The sequence below is a fragment of the Malaclemys terrapin genome, chromosome 22 (genome assembly GCF_027887155.1).
Source record: "Malaclemys terrapin pileata isolate rMalTer1 chromosome 22, rMalTer1.hap1, whole genome shotgun sequence".
NCBI classification, from domain to species: domain Eukaryota; kingdom Metazoa; phylum Chordata; order Testudines; family Emydidae; genus Malaclemys; species Malaclemys terrapin.
In genome coordinates, this window is record NC_071526.1 from 1,655,233 (window position 1) to 1,669,545 (window position 14,313).

Genomic DNA, 14,313 nt, shown 5'->3' on the forward strand with positions numbered 1-14,313 from the left:
CTCTGGAGGTGGGATCAGTTGGTTGTGGCAAACTGGCTGTCTGGAGCATGACTAGGATGTGTTTGCCAGAGGAGTTTCCATCCATCTTGCTCAGTCTGGTTCTGGAGATGCTGGTGGAGCTTTGACATGTGACGTGCCACGTGGGTTCATTCCCTCATGGCTGGTAAAAGCTGTTGAGTCCAGTGTTGGTAGAAATTGTCCCTGCTTCCTGGCTGGGGGATAATTTGGCAGCCTGCCTCATGGGCACTCTATTCAGTGTGTATTAGAGTCCTAGCAATGACTCCATTGCCAAGGTCGAATCTCCTTTCCATGAGGCCACGCTTCCCACAAAGCTCTTCTTGGTTGCAGGGTTGCTTCTGCAGGCTTATACCACAGCAGAACTATTTTGCAAATTGGAGCTGGATTGGAGCAGCTGCCTGTTGATTGGCTGTGAGGAAAGGTCTGCTTGGCTTTGCCATGATAGCTCAAAAAAATCTAGCAATGGCTCTTGCTGTTCCTTTCTGTGCTGACTGTACAGGCTTCATAATTGTCTGATTTCCTCCTCCAGACTCCTGCCTGTGTCCCATCTACTCTGGCCAGGAGGCTGGATGCCCTTGGGCACTGGAGCTGTCTGTCTTTGGCATGTAGAGGCCCAAGCACCCTGCCATTGCTAGATAAAGACTTCTCCAGCCCCTTGAAAGGATGCTGCTGGGCTGGTTTGGGTCCCATGTTCAGTTTGTAAAACAAAGTGGTTTTTATAGATTCCAAGGACAGAAATGACCACTGTGATTATGTAGTCTGACCTCCTGTGTAACGCAGGCCAGAGAACAGCCCCAAAACAACTCCTAGAGCAGAGCTTTTAAAAAAAATCCTATCTCGATTTAAAAATTGTCAGGGATGGAGAATCTACCATGATCCTTGATAAATTGTTCCAATGGTTAATTACTCACACTGGTAAAAACATGCTTTATTTCAGTATTAATTTCCAGCCATTGGATCACGTATCTTTCTGTTAGACTGAAGAGCCCATTATTAAATAGGTATTGACATGGGCAACAGCTATCGACTATACTCATTACCCCTTAACCTTCTCTTTGTTAAGCTAAATCAGTGGTCTCTTCGAATGGTCTCTGCCCATTCCTGCTGCTGAGGATGCACCACGGGTGCAGCTTAGACTAGTGAAACTTGCTAGTAGCAGTCCGTCTTGGAGGGCTTGTGCACCCCTGAACCCTCCCCCCAGCTCTGACCAAAGGTGGGGCTATCGGGGGCATGGTGCACCAACAACCTCCGTTCCTTCCAGAGGCTGTAGTAGATACAGGGTCAGTCTGACCCAGACTCATTGGAATGGATCATTCCCACTTCCGCCACCTTAGCTGGCCAATTTTTATCATTTAAAAAATGTCTTATGTAGCCTTTCTTTTCTCCCAGGATCTCAGCACCGGGGTGCAAAGTCAAGCTCCCCTACCCCCCGGCACTGACACTCTAGTGCAGAGCACACACACCCCTTGGCACCCTGGTGCAGAGCCCCCCCTTCCCCAGTTGCCATATGTTAGAACCAAAGATTGAGAAACCAGGGTTCAAGAGTTGGGTCATTTGCCCTGCTGTTTTTCCTGTTTCAGGCACAAGTCCATCTGGCTTGCCCGGGGTGGGGGGGGGAAAGGTAATTCCCCTCACGGCTCCACAGGCTGCACCTCCACCCCCCAGGGCTAGAAAGCAGCATCTCTGAGCTGTGCCATTGCAGGAGGAATTAGCAGCTCCTCCTTCTGGCTGCAAGATGCAGCCAGTCCTCTGAGGTGTCTAAAAAGCCTGGCAAAGTCTTGTCAACCTCCTCGACTGGAGCCAGTGCTAAGAAATGCTTGGCCTTAGAGGTGTCAACCTCTGCTGACAGCCTGCCCTCAAGGGCTTTCCCCTCAGGATCTGGCTTTTCTGGCTCTGTGCACTGCTGTGTAAAAATCTCCCCTCAAGGCTCCAGCCACCAAAGCCACAGTCGAAATAAAGTCTGGTACTGAGGGCCAAGGCTGTAATATGGACTCATTCTCTATGCTGGACCTAGGGCTACGGTGCCAGTCTTATGCTCATTATAAGCCTGATAAGGAGCCTGATGCTCTTTCAGAGCCTCAGTTCCTACTGGATCCACAGTAACATAGGCGAGAGTCCTATGGCACCTTATTGACTAACAGACGTATTGGAGCATAAGCTTTTGTGGGTGAATACCCACTTCGTGCCATAGGACTCTTTGTCGCTTTTTACAGATCCAGACTAACATGGCTACCCCTCTAATAGTGACATAGGTTCATCTCATCAAGCCCCTGGGATACCCTTCGATCAGGGGCCCTTCAGTGGCACTAGATACTTTATCCTCAGTGCAAAAAGACAGGGGGGGGAAATGTAAGGGAGTAGGGATGGTTCCTCGTCTGGGAGAGAAAAAGAAAACTGTACAAGGCTAAGCTAGTTTCCCCCGTTATGCAAACCTCCCAGAAACACACTAACCGCCCCCTAGGACTCTTACCAGTTTTCCAGGGCAATATCTGACCCGTCTCAGCTTAGCATTTTTTAAAACCATTGTTGTCATCCTTGGAAACCTCAGTATCTGCACTCTACTCAGAAAGAGACTGACATGCATCTGACGAAGTGGATATTCACCCACAAAAGCTTATGCTCCAATACGTCTGTTAGTCTATAAGGTGCCACAGGAGACTCTGTTGCTTTTTACAGATCCAGACTAACACGGCTACCCTTCTGATACCGACTGGCTTGACACCTTTCTTATCCTTCCCCTCCCAGGGAACCTAGAGAGCATTACCAAGGCTCTTGGCTCCAGCCCTTCAGACCATGAGATCACCCTTTTTCATCCAAGCATATGATAGGAATTAATTCCCTGCTGCGTAGTGGCAGGGCTGGAAGGTACCACAATGGGCAATGTGTCCATAAAACCCTTCCCTCTGGTACTTCCCCAAAATCAAAAGGACTGAGCAAGGACAGTTGCAAAAGGAGCCTTCTCACATAAGAGCTCAAAGAGAGGGCCCTGCACTGGCTCTGTCCTGCCTGCGTTTGTTACTCTTGCTGCTACCGAAGGAACAGTCTACTTCTCTAATCCTGCATGTGGTGGCTGGGGATGAGATGGAAAGTCCAATTGAACTCACAAGACAGATGTACAGATCCAGACATTCAGACTCTGCTGGATGACCATGAGTGCATCCTCTCCCCCAGAGGATATGCTATAACTTCATGAGCACAGAGAAGGAGGCTATTACCTTACGCGTCCCTTCAGTGACCTTGGAGGAAATGACATATCTAGCTTTCAATATCCTGGGTTCACCATCTAGGAGTCAGATTACCTTGCCAGGCCTAGATGACCTATTGTAGCCAACAAAGAATACCCGAATAAACCCAGCTTCTGGGCAGGTAATTTCTAAACTTGCAGACAAGTTGTACTATCTTCCGCGTGAGGGCTTCTTGCTCTCCCAGCCCCAGATTTGTTGGTAGTGGTGGTTGCCAGTCGAAGAGCTGTAGGTGGTCGAGTCCACTCTAGCCCTTCAGATGGTGAAGGTAAGAAGCTAAATGCTCCTCTGCACACTAGGCATTAGAGTAGTGAACTGTTAGGCACTGATGTCCCAATACCAGTATCCCTTCTGGGAGAAAATAGCACTGTTTGCTCAGTCACTGCTGGAAAAACAGAGAAAACTGGCCAAAGCCCTAATCCCTGACACTCAGCTGGTAGTTAAGCATGGCCTGAGGGCATCTGCCATGGCTTCTGATACGGCATTTAGAGCTGGAGCATCTGCAGTTGCCCCAAGCCACCATTTGTGGCTGTTTACCTACACTGGGGAGGAGATTTCCCATTGGATGGTGAAGGGCTGTTGCTGCAGAACAGAAAAGGTTCTAGAGAAACTGAAAAGAGACCAATCCTATCGCAAGGGCTCTGGGGACATCTCAACTCCCCTCTAAAGAGACTCAGGGTACTGTTGTTCTGTTATCAGAGACATCAAACCCAACCTCTGCTTCCCTTTCTTTTCAAAGGAAGCAATGCCGACACCAGTTCCCTGCTCAGTAGTGGCAGAAGTACAAGCCCTAAAACCCACAAGAGAGGAGATCTGCCACATCATCTTCCGCTGCAACAGCCTTTCAGCTTCGGCAGGAAGCACGAGACCCCTTCAACCTTCTCACTGTTTCGCCTTTTTTGGAACTTGTGTCAAACAGTGATGTCCTTCCTCACGCTGAGGGGCCTTCAGGGGCATGTGCAGCTCTGTATGCTCATCCAAAGATGAAGCCTCTACATTGGCTAGCAAAATACTATATACCAAATTCAGACGGCATGTTTAGGAGATTGGCACTGCCCAGAGATGTGTTCCTGTCCTTCATGGTGGACTCAACTTCGCAATATCCTCAACAGAGTTGTCTTCAACCCTTCAGCTCTCTCAGCCACAATCACCTCCAGTATTTCCAGGCAGGGTTGCGAAGCTCATTACAAGACTTTGCCAAGGCACCATCACTGGAATTTCTGCAAGAAAAACCTAATAGCAACATTCTAGAATTAAGAGCAATTCATAGGGCTCTCACGTCCTTTCTTCTCCAGCCAATAGCACCATTCTATATGAAAAAGAGCGTGTGCAATTCCAGCCAGCTGTACAAAGAGGCCAGAGCTCTGTGGCAGTGGTGAATAAATGTAGATGTGTATATCTGAGGTAAATGTATACATCTAGGAGCAAATATTTTAGCCATAACTACAGGATGGGGAAATCTATCCTGGGAAGTAGTGACTCTGAAAAAGATTTATTTGGGGTGGGGAGGAAGAGTGTGGTGGATAGTCATGGGCTCCCAGTGTGATGCTGTGGCCAAAAGAGCTAATATGATCCTGGGATGCATAAAGGGGAAACTTGACTAGGAATACAGAGGTTATTTTACCTCTATATTTGGTGCTGGTGCGACCGCTGCTCCAATCCTGTGTCCAGTTCTGGTGCCCATCAGAGAAGAGCCATGAGAATGATTAAAGGAATAGAAAACCTGCCTTATAGTGACTGACTGAAGGAGCTCAATCTATTTAGTCTATCAAAGAGAAGGTTAAGGGTGACTTTAGTTATAGTCTGTATGTACCTACGTGGGTCTAACATGATCCAATGGCTGGAAATTGAAGCTAAACTAATTCAGACTGGAAATAAGGTGTACTTTTTGACAGTGAGGGTTATTAACCATTGGAACAACTTACCAAGAGTTGTGGTGGATTCTCCATCACTTAAATCAAGATGGGATATTTTTCTAAAAGATCTGCCATAGGAATTGTTTTGGGGAGGTTCTCTGGGCTGTGTTATATAGGAAGATGATCGCAATGGTCCTGTGTGGCCTTGGAATCTATGATCATACACTGAATTTATTCTATAGTTCTCTGCCTTGCAGGCAAGGAGAGCATACAGGCCAAGCTGCTGATCAGAGACCTGTGATCAGCCTGAGCGGTCATTCAAGGACTCGGAAGCAAGCAATGTCTTCTTTGTCTGGGATTATCTAGAGAGAGACCTGTTCGCAATAAGGTACAACTCCAAATGTACTCCAGAACAGGAGCAGACAACCTGTCCATCTGGATGATTTTTTTCTAGACTGGGGAGACGGTCTCCTCTTTGTGTTTTCCCAGTTCCTCCAATTCAGGGAGTTCTCGGGAAAATCAAACACAACGGAGCCATGGCTATCCTTATTAGCCTGGCCTGAGCAAGACAACAGTAGTGGTTCTTTGAGTGATTGCACATATCTATTCCACTGTAGATGTATGTGCACTTCAGGGCACAGTTGTCAGAGAGCTATCTCCGTAGTGGTACCCATCGGGGCAGCATTCAGTGCCTGCCCACCCTGGCTTCACTCCCAAATCCAGCAGGTGCATACTGCCAGGACCCTTGGTCTGCAAACAGGGAACAGGGCCATATCAATGGCCCTTTCAGAACTCATGGGGGTTCCCACCTTTGTCCAGAGCATCCGTACATCCTTCCCAACCTACTTAGAATCATAGAATATCAGGGTTGGGAGGGACCTCAGGAAGTCATCTAGCCCAACCCCCTGCTCAAAGCAGGACCAACACAACTAAATCATCCCAGCCAGGGCTTTGTCAAGCCTGACCTTAAAAACCTCTAAGGATGGAGATTCCACCACCTCCCTAGGGAACCCATTCCAGTGCTTCACCACCCTCCTAGTGAAATAGTGTTTTCCAATATCCAACCTAAACCTCCCACACTGCAGCTTGAGACCATTACTCCTTGTTTTGTCATCTGCCACCACTGAGAACAGCCGAGCTCCATCCTCTTTGGAACCCCCCTTCAGGTAGTTGAAGGCTGCTATCAAATCCCCCCTCACTCTTCTCTTCTGCAGATTAAATATCCCCAGTTCCCTCAGCCTCTCCTCGTAAATCATGTGCCCCAGCCCCCTAATCATTTTCGTTGTCCTCCGTTGGACTCTCTCCAATTTGTCCACGTCCCTTCTGTAGTGGGGGGACCTAAACTGGACACAATACTCCACGTGTGGCCTCACCAGTGTCAAATAGAGGGGAATAATCACTTCCCTCAATCTGCTGGCAATGTTCCTACTAATACAGCCCAATATGCCGTTGGCCTTCTTGGCAACAAGGGCACACTGCTGACTCTCATCCAGCTTCTCGTCCACTGTAATCGCCAGGTCCTTTTCTGCAGAACTGCTGCTTAGCCAGTCGGTATCCAGCCTGTAGCAGTGCATGGGATTCTTTCTTCCTAAGTACAGGACTCTGCACTTGTCCTTGTTGAACCTCATCAGATTTCTTTTGGCCCAATCCTCCAATTTGTCTAGGTCACTCTGGACCCTATCCCTACCCTCCAGCGTATCTACCTCTGCCCCCGGCTTAGTGTCATCTGCAAATTTGCTGAGGGTGCAATTAATCCCATCATCCGGATCATTAATAAAGATGTTGAATAAAAATGACCCCTGGGGCACTCCACTTGATACCAGCTGCCAACGAAACATTGAGCCGTTGATCACTACCCGTTGAGCCCGACAATCTAGCCAGCTTTCTATCCACCTTATAGTCCATTCATCCAATCCATACTTTTTTAACTTGCTGACAAGAATTCTGTAGGAGACCATATCAAAAGCTTTGCTAAAATCAAGCTATATCACATCCACCGCTTTCCCCATATCCACAGAGCCAGTTATCTCATCATAGAAGGCAATCAGGTTGGTCAGGCATGACTTGCCCTTGGTGAATCCATGTTGACTGTTCCGGATCACCTTCCTCTCCTCCAAGTGCTTCAAAATGGATTCCTTGAGTACCTGCTCCATGATTTTGCCAGGGACTGAAGTGAGGCTGACCGGTTTGTAGTTCCCTGGGTTCTCTTTCTTCCCTTTTTTAAAGATGGGCACTATATTTGCCTTTTTCCAATTGTCCAGGACCTCCCTCGATCGCCACGAATTTTCAAAGATAAAGCCAAGATACTTTCTTGGCTGCTTATCAAGAACATTGCTATAAGCAGCTCACTCTCGGTGCTGGGTCTGGCACCATGCCAGGACAGGACCATTCTCACAAGCTACGCTGGGAAGAGTTGTGACAGGATCAGCCCCAAGAGTCATTGGCACCATTTTCCTCATCCCATGATGAGGTTGTTGTGGGGGAGCCTCTGTCCCAAGCATTGGATGACTGAAAAGCCCATCAGGAGTTGTTGAGAAGGATGGCTTTGGCTCTGGATGTCCACACACAGGAGCTCCAGGAATAGTCCCAAAGGCTTGTGGACATTTTCACATTGGCAGCTCCACTGAGGATAACTCTGCCAGTTGGTGAGGCTATTCTAGAGTCTACTTTAGAATAACCTATTCTAGGCAGAGCCCAGCATCCATACCACCTACCGCGAAAAGAGTAGAGAAGAGATACTATATCCCCTCTCAGCAGTTCGAACATTTTCTACAACCGTCCCCCTCCAGGCTTCCCGGAAGTATCTGCAGCTAATGAAAGGGAGAGACATGGTCACCAGGCACTGACTCCAAAAAACAAGGAGGCTAAGAAACTAGACTTGTTTGGATGGAAGCTTTATTCCACAGGAGATTTACAGCTTTGATTTGCAAACCTGCTGGGGAGCAATGATTTTACCTGTGGGATACAATTTCAAAGTTTAAGGACAAGCTCCCAGATGACACAAAACAAGAATTGGAGGTGATGGTGGAAGTGGGCAAGTTGGTTCCTAGAACAGCTCTACAGGCTGGTCTAGGTGCAGCTAACTCTGTGTCTCAGTGCGTGGCCTTCGCCATCATTATGTAACGCTCTTCATAGTTGCAATCCTCTGGTCTCCCTGGAGGTTCAACAAGCAATCTTTGGCCTCCCATCTGAGGAGCTGTCACTCTTCTCAGGGAAAACTGAGATTGTGCAGAGTCTGCACAGGGACTCCAGAGTGACTCTGAGGCCCCTAGGGATTTATAGACCAGTGGCAGAAAGGGGTCCTTGCACCCCTATCAGACCCAGTGATTCCTGGGGTTTGTACCTCTGAGCCTGTGATCTGCCAAGGAGGATGGGTAGGGGTTACAAGAGACATCAACCACAACCCTCTGCCCCTGCCATGTGGGCTGCATCCTCCAAGAGCACATTTTGGTGGGTTGGTCGAGGACAGAATACCAATTCCAAAAGTGCTCTTTCCCTTCCCCGATTTTTGCAACTTGCCTGTCCCATTTCCATTGTGCTTGGGCCACATCACCATGGATCGGAGGGTTCTAAGCACAGTGGAAGTGGGATACACCCTTCAATTTCTATCCCCCCCCCCACTTCCTTCCTGTCCCTCCTTCAGGGACTTCTCTCTTGAAGCCATGGTGTTGTGAGAGATACAGTTGCTGCTTCTTGTTGCTTCTAGAAGAAGTCCCTCTATTGCTAAGAGGAAGTTGTTTTTACTCCCAATACTTCCTGATCCCAAAAGCAAAGGAGGGAGGTATCTCAGGCCTATTGAGGTATGAGAGAGTTAAACAAGTTCCTTAAGAAATTAAAATTCTGGATGATCGTTCTAGCTTCCGTTATTCCTTGCCTGGAGCCAAGGCACTGGTGCACTGCTCTTGACTTAAAGGACTCTTACTGTCACATGGCAATCCATGGGGCCATAAAAAGTTTCTGAAATTCAGTCAATAGTTCTCAGTATCAGTTCACAGTGCTGCCCCTTTCTCTGTCAGCTGTCCTTTGTATATTTGCAAATTGTATGGCCGTGGTAGCGGCTTTCCTTTGGAGATCAGGAGTCCACATCTTCCGCTATCTGGACAACTGGTCAGTAAGAGGTTGAGCCAGGTAGCAAGCATTGTCCAGTATAGTATCTGGTTCATGTTCAATGTGCTTAGCCTGCTGATCAACACAGATAAGTCTGTCCTGTTTCCAGTATAGAAAGTAGAATTTATTGGACCTGTCCTGGATTCCACAATAGGCAAAGCCTTCCTTCCACTGGCAAGGTTTTCAGAGGATGCAAGCCATAATTCTAGGCTTAGCAACATATCCTCTCATCACAGTAAGAAGCTGTTTGAGGCATATGGCAGTGTGCACTTACGCAGTCTAATATGTCAGGCTATGTTTCAGAGAGCTACGGGGCTGGCTGGCCAACGTATATTCACCAAGGATAGTTCATACACGAAATCATAGAATATTAGGGTTGGAAGAGACCTGGGATGATTTAGTTGGTGTTGGTCCTGCTTTGAGCAGGGGATAGGAATAGACGACCTCCTGAGGTCCCTTCCAACCCTGATATTCTATGAATCCAATCCCCTGCTCAAAGCAGGACCAACACCAACTAAATCATCCCAGCTAGGGCTTTGTCAAGCCGGGCCTTAAAAACCTTTAAGGATGGAGATTCCACCACCTCCCTAGGTAACCCATTTCAATACTTCACCACCCTAGTGAAATAGTTTTTCCTAATATCCAATCTAAACCTCCCCCACTCACCTTGAGACCATTGCTTCTTGTTCTGTCATCAGCCACCACTGAGAACAGCCGAGCTCCATCCTTTTTGGAACCCCCCTTCAGGTAGTTGAAGGCTGCTATCACATCCCCCTTCACTCTTCTCTTCTGCAGCCTAAGTAACCCCAGTTCCTCAGTCTCTCCAGATTCCTAGGAGTGGGAATAATGTGCAGCAGCCTCTCCAATTAAAAATGAAGGTTACTTGCCAGTAGCAGGAGCTCTTTGAGGTAGAGTCTGCACATGTGCGCTCACCACCCACCTGCCCCTCTTTCTTGTGCCCAGATATCAACGTAGGGCGTCAGGAGGTGAGGGAAGGCACCACAGTTCCTTTCATAGCCCAGCTCGGACAGCATGAGGTCACAGGGTGCGCTAAACTGAAGGGAAAATGGCCTAGGACCAAAAGATCCTTGGAACATGTCCAAGGTGATTAGCAAATGGGAAAATCAGAGGCTTTCAAGTACAGTAGCTGTGTGCCTAAGGGCTTGTCCACATGGGCAGCTATTCAGGATTAGCTATTGCTTGTTAAAGTCACACTCTACCTTAATCTGAATTAATTTTCATGTGTTATTAAGCCATAAACTAAAGCCCTCTTAGCAACAGCCCTTGGTTTAAATTTACTCTCGCACTGAGTCCTTGGCTGCCCAGACAGTGTGAGAGTTACTTGTTCTGCATCCACAGCCTGTGGCGCATAGCACGAAGCCTGACCTGAGGCCTGCCCCAAGGAGCTATCACCAATGGACAATACCAAACAGGTTGGGCTGCCAGATGGGCGGCTCTGCCCAAGGCACTGTACCTTACCCCATACTGGTGCTAGGGCCTACCTGTGTCCCTGGGCATGGGGGTGAGGGGCTCCTGGGGCAGGATGCAGCAGTGGAGACAGGCTGGAATCAGGCCTGTTGCGGTAGGAGTAGGGAGAAGAGCTGAGCTCCCAGCTTGCAGGCGCCAATGCTAATGGGCAGCCTGAGCCACATGGCTCTTGCCAGATCTAATTTTCTATAACAAAAGTGAAGTCGGCAGCTTCTGAGAGAGGCTGGAAAGGCCCAGCCTCGCACCCACACACACCCTGCCTCCCCCTCCCCCAAGCTGGGCCAGGCCCAGCTGGGCTGTATGATCATTGGCAGCGCTGCAGCTTGGCCCAAGGACAGGGATGGGGAGGAAGAATGAGCCTAGAGTGGCTCCACTGTTGGGCCCGGGGCAGGAGCCGAGTCACCAGGGCCGGGGCTTTGTGAGAGAGGAGCTCCAGGCCGAGGGCCAGGTGTGTGCTGCTGGGAGCCACGACAGCACAAGCACTAGTAGTGCTAGACTGACAGCCCTCCTGAGCAGGTCCAGCATAGGCCTGGGCAGTGCCAGCTCCCCCCAGCACCCCCTGCCTGGGCTTGGCCTGGAGGGAGCATTGTGGCACTGCCAGGGGTGCCCACAGGTTGGAGGCGATGGAATGAAAGAGTGTCAAACCTGTAGTGTGGGAGAGCTTGCCCTGCAGTGCAAGCAGGCCTGGGCCCCTGGCCCCCCACCAGCTGGCCACTTGTTCTGTGTTAGAGGGTTAGGGTTAGGCCAGCCAGGTTCCCACTGGATAGAAACAGGGTGACCGGTCCTTATTCTCCTCTCCTGGCAGAAGGAGCCCAAGGCCTTTTCGGCCACAATGGGGGTTTTCTGGGGAACTGCTCTGGACCCAGCACCTGTACAGGAGGGGCACTTTGCCTCAGCCTCCCCCCCCCCCCAGTTGAGACAGCCCCCAAACCTGTGGACTGGTTTTTTGCTGCCCCAAGCGGCGAAGCGAAAAAATAAAAATAAAAATACAAATAAAAAAAAAGATAAAACCGCGATCTCTACTGTGCCACTTCATTCTTCAGTGGCAATTCGGCGGCGGGTCCTTCCCTCCGAGCAGGACTGAGGGACCCACCGCCGAATTACCGCCGAAGACCCGGACGTGCCGCCCCTCTCCATTGGCCGCCCCAAGCACCTGCTTCCTTCGCTGGTGCCTAGAGCCGGCCCTGCCAAAGATACCGACATGACAAACTTTGCACTGGATACCACACAATCATTTTACAAGGATGAATATGGGAGTGTAGGGTGTTCCCCCGAGGCACAGAGCGTGGCATCTTGCTAGTGCACTGTAATAGGATGGTAAGGTATGCAAATGGTCAGTTTCCTCCCTCAACTGCAGGTATTGCATGCACCAACAGTTGTGTGGGGCACACATTTGTGAATCTAACACTTGTGAACGTGTGGCCCTTAGCTGGAATTTTTCTGTTCTTTTGAAACCAGTGTAATTGCAAAATAGTACACAAAAAATTCCCCTGCAATGCTCTCTTCCTATCTACATTGGGCAAGTCCCGTGAGTGAGTGCACATGTGAGCTGTTGTTACATCAGAGACTCAGAGTGGGACAATCTTCCCATGATTCAGCAGTGCCACAATCCACAAACTTCACACACATTTGAGGAAACGGCCCGTCACATCCGAGTGCAGTGCTCCCAGAGCAGCGTATGCCAGTGCCTAAGAAAGGTAGGCCTGCCATGGTGGTGAGCGGATGCCTTGTTTAGTTGCTAAGGCATGAGTAGCACAGTGATGGTGGGCAGGGCTTATGCCGTCACTTGCACTGGGGACAACAACCCAAGAAAAGTAACGAGGATCAGGCAGGAGCGCCGCCAGCTTTTCTGCCGCCCTAGGCGGCGGAAGGTCCCACCCCAAAATGCTGCCCCCCACAGAGGCGGCGGAAGGTCCTGCCACCGAAATACCGCCGCGGTCGCTGCCCCCCAAATTGTAGCACCCTAGGCAACCGCCTAGGTCGCCTAATGGGTTGCGCGGGCCCTGGGATCAGGCCAGTCACCCAGGTCGCTCGTTTCTGAGGAGGCCAGCTCCAAAGCTCCATTAATGCCAGTGTGTTGCCTAAGGCCTCTGGACAGCAGGGACTCAAGTCTCACTACTGCCCTGGGTTAGAGTTGCTCACCCAAAACTGAACACCCCTGCCCAACCCCTTCCCTGAGGCCCCACCCTGTCCCACCCCTTCTCCAAGACCCCGCCCCCACTCACTCCATCCCCCTCCCTCCATTGCTTGCTCTTCCCCACCCTCACTCACTTTGGGGCAGGGGGTTGGAGTGCAGAGGAGGGGTGAGGACTCCACCTGAGGGTGCAGGCTCTGGAGTGGGCTGGGGATGAGGGGTTAGGGTGCAGGAGGGGTCTCAGGGCTGTGGCAGGAGGCTGGGGGGTGCAGGCTCCGGGAGGGAGTTTGGGTGTGGGAGGGGACTCCAGACTGGGGCAGGGGGTTGGGACGTGGGGTCTCAGCGGCGCTTATCACAGCTTATGGGAAGCAGCCGCCAGGTCCCTGCAGGCCTTAGATGCATGGGTGGCCAGGGAGGCTCCGTGCACCGCCCTCATGCCCGCAGGTGCCACCCTCAGAGCTCCCATTGGTTGCAGTTCCCAGCTAATGGGATCTGTGGAGCTGGCCCTCAGGGCGGGGGCAGCGCATGGAGCCTCCCTGGCTGCCCATACGCCATGGGGCTGCAGGGACCTGGCAGCCGCTTCCGAGAGCTGCACAGAACTAGGGCAGGCAGGGAGCCTGCCTTAGCCCTGGACCCCCGCTGTGCCACTGACTGGACTTTTAACGGCCTGGTCAGTGATGCCAACTGGAGCCGCCAGGGTCCCTTTTCAAATGGGTGTTCCACTCGAAAACCAGATGCCTGGCAGCCCTACCCTGTGTGGGAGGGGAGTTCTGAGGGGGAAGCGGACCCAAAGGAATGGCTTGCCTATGGTCCCATGCAGGGTAGGGTTGCCAACTTTCTAATGGCACAAAAATGAACATCCTAGCCCTGTCCCTTCCCCGAGGTCCCGTCCCCACTCACTACATTCCCCTCCCTCGGTAGCTCACTCTCCCCCACCCATCCTCACTCACTTTCACTGGCCTGGGGCAGGGAGATAGGGTGTGGGAGGGGGCAAGGGCTCTGGCTGCGGGTGCAGGCTCTGGGGTGGGGCCAGAAATTAGGGGTTCAGGGTGCGGGAGGGGGCTCTGGGTTTGGGAGAGCTCAGGGCTAGGGCAGGGGGTTGGGGCGTGGGCTTACTTTAGGCGGCTCCCGTTCAGCGGCGCAGCGGGGCTAAGGCAGGCTCCCTGCCTGTCCTGGCTCCGCGCTGTGCCCTGGAAGTGGCCAGCAGGTCCAGCTCCTAGGTGGGGGGACCAGGACGCTCCGTGTGCTGTTCTTACCTGCACCATTCCGCCCCGCACCAGCTCCATTAGCCATGGTTTCCGGACAATGGGAGTACGGAGCCGGTGCTCAGGGCGGGGGGGCCAAAGTGAAGCTCAAGGGCTTCAGCCCCAGGTGGAGGCCTATAACCTGAGCCCCACCACCCAGGGCTGAAGCCCTTGAGCTTTGGCCCCAGTGACGGGGCTCGGGCTTTGGCTTCAGCTCTGGGCCC